The sequence below is a fragment of the Prionailurus bengalensis genome, chromosome X (genome assembly GCF_016509475.1).
Source record: "Prionailurus bengalensis isolate Pbe53 chromosome X, Fcat_Pben_1.1_paternal_pri, whole genome shotgun sequence".
Lineage (NCBI taxonomy): Eukaryota > Metazoa > Chordata > Mammalia > Carnivora > Felidae > Prionailurus > Prionailurus bengalensis.
Genome location: NC_057361.1, coordinates 79,540,871 through 79,547,472, shown reverse-complemented (window position 1 = coordinate 79,547,472; position 6,602 = coordinate 79,540,871).

Below are 6,602 nucleotides of genomic sequence, written 5' to 3'. Positions count from 1 at the left end.
AAAAAAGAAAACGCTATACATATATAAATAATCAACCCAGTCATCCCCAGACACAGAAAAACCCTCTTCATGTTTCACATTTTATCTTTGATATTTTATTCTTTTGATATTTACAATGTAGTTCACATTGGCATTGCTTAAACTGTATACTTGTTTTTCTTAAAGTATATACACACACTTCATCTCAAAATTCCAGACAACAGCCTAAATGATACCTCTGGAGACACAGATTTAGGTTTCTTTAACTCTGCCGCGCATTAACTGTGTGACCTTGAGCTAGTAACTTAACCTCTCTGAACTTTACTTTGGGTGGTGGTAATGCTGGCTTCACAGAGATAATGAAAATAGTAAGAGAAATATGTTAAATTTTCACTGCAGGATATGACAACTAGAAGGTAACTGATAAATATTACTATTAGAATAATAACTGTAGCTTGGATTAAATAGTAAGTGTGTTCATTGTTTGGCAGATATCCTTGGTAAGTCACTACATGTTGGGATTTAAACTCTATAGTGTCTTTTGCTTATATACCTCTATGTATATTTCTGTAGGTTACATAACTACTGGTTTTTCACCCTTACAGTTTACTTCAATGGAAAAGTATTGAACACACAGAGTGCCAGTCACTGCATTAAGTGCTGTATAGTCAAAAATGAGTAAGGCAAGAATGTTGCACTCAAGGACCCCTTTAGGATCCAGAAGTGAAGACAGTCACTTTACCTGTCTTAGCACTGAAGGCAAGTGAAAAATATTGATGATTATCACCTGAATTATGTTTACATTTTGATAAATGGCATGTAAGATTCTTCATTATATGTTAAAGTGTAGAAAGAATGAAAAATAACCATTCTTTTTGCTTTTCATTAATCGACTTCTTTGTGTGCAGACAATGAACATCAGAGAAACAAGGTACCCACCAACATTATAAATTCTCTCAGTATTTCTTCTATGTTTTTATTGCTTTTATACATGTCTTGACATTTTAATGTGAGTAAAATATAGTCCCACAGTCAAGCTATTCTCAATCAGGTCTACAAAATGAAAAATCATTTAATAGTCATTTAAAAAAAAAAAGGTAAAATAAAATTCGAGAAGCTGATCCACTTCTGAGATAGGTCTAAGTGTTCTCTTCTCACTTTGATTAAAAATGCATGCAATAGTGCATTGGAGGAGTATTATTTTGCTGTTGTTATTGTCAAAAAATATGGAGTTAGACCAATTGAGCAGTTGAATGACCACACGTCACCCAGATGCCTTGGGTTACTAGAAAATCTTGTAAGGGATAAAAATATTTGTCTAACTATGTAGTAGCTGATCAGATCATAAAGGTGTTCTGATAGATCCATGCTCTTAATGGAAGGAATCCAAATCCTTAGAGCATGGGGCTAGTTGTATAAGCCCATTGGGTATCACCCCAAAACCAGAGTTCTGGGCTGAGCGTGGAGTTTCTCTGGTTCCTTCTGATACAGATCCTTATGACTTCAACTCCAGATTACCTCTAGTCCTGAAAGAATCTCAGTGTAGCATAGAGACTAGAATTCAGACTTCAAGGATAGACACTTGGTGTGAATCTTGGCCCTTGACACTTCCTATCTGTGTGAACTTGGGAAAATTACTTTACTTTTCTAGGCCTGTTCTCCCACATTTGATGATAAGAGTACCTACTTCATAGGGTTGTTGTGAGTTTTAAAATTTAATACAGAGAACATGCTTAGACATTAGACATATGCTTACCATGTAGCAAGTGTTAAGTGGTCTTATCAGCCTGAATTGTTTAATTGAAAATCCTATCTGGGGCTTCTGGTTGGCTCAGTTGGTTAAGTGTCTGATTCTTGATTTCTGCTCTGGTCATGATCTCATGGTTCCTGGGATCAAGCCTTGCATCAGGCTCCATGATGACAGCACAGATCCTGGTTAGGATTCTCTCCCTCCCTCTCTCTCTGCCCCTCCCCTGCTCTCTCTCTCTCTCTCTCTCTCTCTCTCTCTCTCTCTCAAAATAAATAAAATTAACTTTAAAAATATCCTGTCTGTATTTTTTATTTTTTTTAAATCAGTTTTAATTCATTAGTGATTAGTAACTATTGGGTCTTTACCCTGTGATCAGTACTGTTATATGCTAAGAAAAAGTGCAAAGACTCAAGGGTTAGAATGAGTATGGCAGGTATACATATATTCTTGATTTTGATATAGGCTAAAAGTGAGGAGCAATGAGATGTTCCATACTTTAGAAACTGTTCTGAAAGGGTGACTTGCCCCACTCCCTCCCTCCCTTCCTTTCTTCCTTTCTACTTTTTCTTTCTTTCTTTCTTTCTTTCTTTCTTTCTTTCTTTCTTTCTTATTTCTTTCTCTATTATTATTTAAATGTTTATTTTTGAGACAGAGAGAGAGAAAGAGAGCATGAGGAGGGGAGGGGCAGAGAGAGAGAGAGATCCCAGTGGGATTTGTACTGACAGCAGAGAGCTATATGTGGGGCTTGAACTCATTAACAGTGAGATCATGACATGAGCCCAAGTAGGAAAACTGAGCCACCCAGGAGTCCCTCTTTATATATTATTATTTAACTTCAGGAAAGCCACATCACAGCATGGCTTTGTCATTCCTTGTTTCCTCTCTTTCTCTCTTAATCTATCTCTCCTTTTCTTTCTTCTTCTCCCTCTCCTTCTCACACCCACCCCCCCTCCATTATTGTAGGTAGAGTTTTGCAGGATTTCTAGTCCATTTTACAAATTCTGTGTCTTCAACAGTCACTCTCATTGAATATTTGTAGCTGGATACTACTTCCAAAGCCTTCTAACAGCTTTCTTTGTAGATATAGTTACATTCACATGGACTACTTTCTATAACTCTTTTGACCCTATGTATGAAGGCCCTTTAAAAAAAAGAAGCTTGAGGGGCGCCTGGGTGGCGCAGTCGGTTAAGCGTCCGACTTCAGCCAGGTCACGATCTCGCGGTCTGTGAGTTCGAGCCCCGCGTCGGGCTCTGGGCTGATGGCTCAGAGCCTGGAGCCTGTTTCCGATTCTGTGTCTCCCTCTCTCTCTGCCCCTCCCCTGTTCATGCTCTGTCTCTCTCTGTCCCAAAAATAAATAAACGTTGAAAAAAAAAATTAAAAAAAAAATAAAAAAAATAAAAATAAAAAAAAGAAGCTTGATGATGATGATTTTAATGATTAAATGGAATCCAATGAGGGACCATTGAATGGTGGAGTGAGCTGGAAAGCTTTCAGAGGGTCACAGAAGATGAGAAAAGGATAATTTCAGAAAGTTTCTGTAAACCAGGCTAGCTTTTCTTAAGCAATAAGCCATAGGCATGAACCTATGAGCACTAAAGCTCAAGGGCAATAAATGTGTGTACCGCCCTGATTAGTGATGGCAGGAGACACAGATAGCTGGTTAACCCGTTAGGTAGTTAGGAAGGGGATTCACCAATGAATATGTGGCAGCTTCATGTAGCCAGACCCAAACAGGTGGCAGACAGCTTGAATTAGGCCCTTTGTATTTTGTTTTTGACCTTATTTAAAATAGTAGTAAAATGCCTATTAGGCCCCAGCTTCACTATTTTGTTTTTGTCATGGCCAAGCAGTTGTGACTTGGAGGAAACACTGTCTCAATTTTGCTCCCAAATTTTTATCTTCCCTATTTCTTGTGACTTTCACAGCTATGGTCTTTCTCTGGAAAATGCAATGGAAAATGTTTGATAGTGACCCAGTTAGTTCTCCCTTTAGGTGCACTGACTGCTCAACCTCAAAACTTATCCAAGTCACCCCCATGCTAAACTATACAGCACCCTGGCTCTGTAAATGTGTGAAACTCAAGGGCAGCCATATCAAATGCAGATGTAATGACAGATGAATTTTATAGGTGAGAAGACCTCTTATAATGTGTTTATTGTTTGAAATACATAAAAAAAATCCTAAGTGAAAATTATCTATTAAAGGCAGACACCAGAGAAGCTGATGCATAAGGTAAGTTTATAACCTTTATAACCTGGAACATTGCTCCAGACATTCTTCAATTTGTGATTAATACAATTTTTGTGGCTTGCTCAATTTTTCATTTCTGTGAAAACATTTTTAAATTCCATAAAATAAAACAAGTTATTTTTGCTGTACCACTACAAGGAACCATCTAAATATGCCTTTCGTATCAGGTTCCTGTGACACAGTACTTAACTGTTTCAGAAGAGTGTGGTATAGCCTTTGTTCTCCTTAGAATAGAAGAAAAGGCAAAACGATCTAGAAAAAGATACCTTAAGTAATAGCTGACTAGGGTCAATTTCAGACGAGAAATTATGTGAGGCTATTCTAAAATGATTGCTTGTCCTAAATCACAAAGATATGAAGAGGCAGCACAGAAGAAAAGGATTCCACTCTGCTTTTGCATGTGGCTAAAGTAGGCTCCATAGGAGTTACTCCCAAGAAATAAGTTGAGAAAATGTTGGGTTAAACAAAGTTGAGCAACTGTCCCTACTCTAGGTCTTAACATCTTTTATATGTTTAAAACATTGTGGAATTTCCAAAGTGTGTATACATATATATGTGTATATATATATATATATATATATATATATGCAGTGTTTCAATGTTTATTAGCAGATCATCTCATGAGATAGTGGGATGAGACAGAAATGTTTTTCAGAACTATGAAGCCAAACCATCTTCTGTGTCATATGGGAACAGAAACAGAAACTGAAGGGATAGCACTTGAAGGCCAGGTAAGGCACAAATCTAATGAAGATGAGGGTACCATAATAGCTTTAACTTAATAACATTCTAATCAACATGTCCTAATGTGTGTGGTACAGATTTCTTGTTCTGAATGACTTTATTTAATGTTGTGCAAAATTATTATTTTGTGGTCAAATAAATTTAGGTAAAGCCCAATTCAATGAAATAAGTAGATTTTTTTTAAAGCACCTCCTAGGGGCACTTGGGTGGCCCAGTAATTTAAGTGTCTGACTCTTGATTTTGGCTCAGGTTGTGATCTCAAGGTTCATGAGATCGCACCTCACATCTGGTGGTGCTGACAATGCAGAGTGTGGTTAGGATTATCTCCTCTATCTCTGCCCCCACGCCTGCTCACACTAACTCTATCTCTCTCAGAATAAATAAACTTAAAAAAAATAAAAATAAAAACTAAAAAGCACCTCTTAGAATGTTTTTAAAAGCAGACACTTCTCAAGGTGGCTACTCAGCTCACAAAAATTTCCCTTTCTCTTTGAACTGCTCCTATTCCTCAGAAATATTCCTCTACAGTTACATGTGTTCTGATTCCCTGGTCATAAGTGACTGGTCAAGAAATAAAATATTTGAACCTTAAGAGCTCAATCAGAACAACTGTCTTCATAGAAGTTTGAGCTGAGAGATACAGAAGCTGGACATCACCGGTGTCTATATCTCTTAAGTGGTCTGAGAAGTGGTTTCCAAATATGACTTTACTTCATACTGGCATGAAAGTTATGCAAAAACCCTGGTTCCTGTGGGCCATGCAATATTCAGATGTCTTGTACCTGATTTAGACAGAAATGTTTAATAATGATAGCTAATAATTATTGAAGACTCACCATGTACTCTCTATATGCCAAGCACTACAGTTCTTAACAAATTTCCCAAGTGGATTTTGTGCATCCTGTCCAGGACTTTTGTAAGGATGTACACTTGGGAAGCTCTGTGAACTCTTGCTGCTGAGGTGTTTAGGAGTTTTTCTCACTGAGGTTCAGCAGTTGAACTATTTTTTTTTTTGATTTATGTGAATTACCACAGGATCCTTGCAATAAATTTCCTTTTAGGTTTATGCTAGCTCAAGTTTATTTCTGCTACTTGCAACCAAAATAACCTTAAGTAATATAGTTTTGTGAATTTGGTAGAAGGGGAGTATAGCATGCAGTGCTTCACAAACTTATTTGATCACTGGATGCTTTTTTTCAAAGAGCTGTTTGTTACACCAATGCCTTGCTGCACCTGCTTTGGGGAAGCACTAGTTTAAGGTAATTGATTTAACAGTGCCGTGAATTTCCTACAGGGTATACACTGAATGTTTAGTGGTAAGCCCAGTTTCTTAAGGTTACATTAATTGCTTTAATATAGGTTCTAAGAATTAAGGACACATGGTAGTGATATACAAAATTAGATGCAAATAAACAAAACCTTGATAGTCTGTTTTAGAATCTCTCTGGGAAACAGGAAGCCAGGGATCTCCTTCAGTGGTGCAGTTCCACTTGCACATGATAAGCCTTTTCTACTCACCTATAGGTTTTACATAGAAGACATCTCATTCTGCAATGCACCTAGAGGCAAAATACAGATGGTTTAGTCTATGGCTGGTCATTCTATTGCTGTAAGTAAAGAAAAAAAGTGTTATTAATGTAATTGACAAAAAGGAATAATCTGTCCTTCTAAATATCTAAAAGTTCATGAAAATGCAGAAAAATAGCTAGATAAAATGCAGTGGAATAGCAGCAGATTCAGCTGAAATCCAAACTCTGCCATTTATTAGCTCTGTCACCTTGAACAAAGTTCTTTACTTCTCTAAACTTATTTCTTGTATAAAATTAAGGTAATAATTTCTCCTATATTATCTGGTTAGGACTTAATGAAGCAATGGTC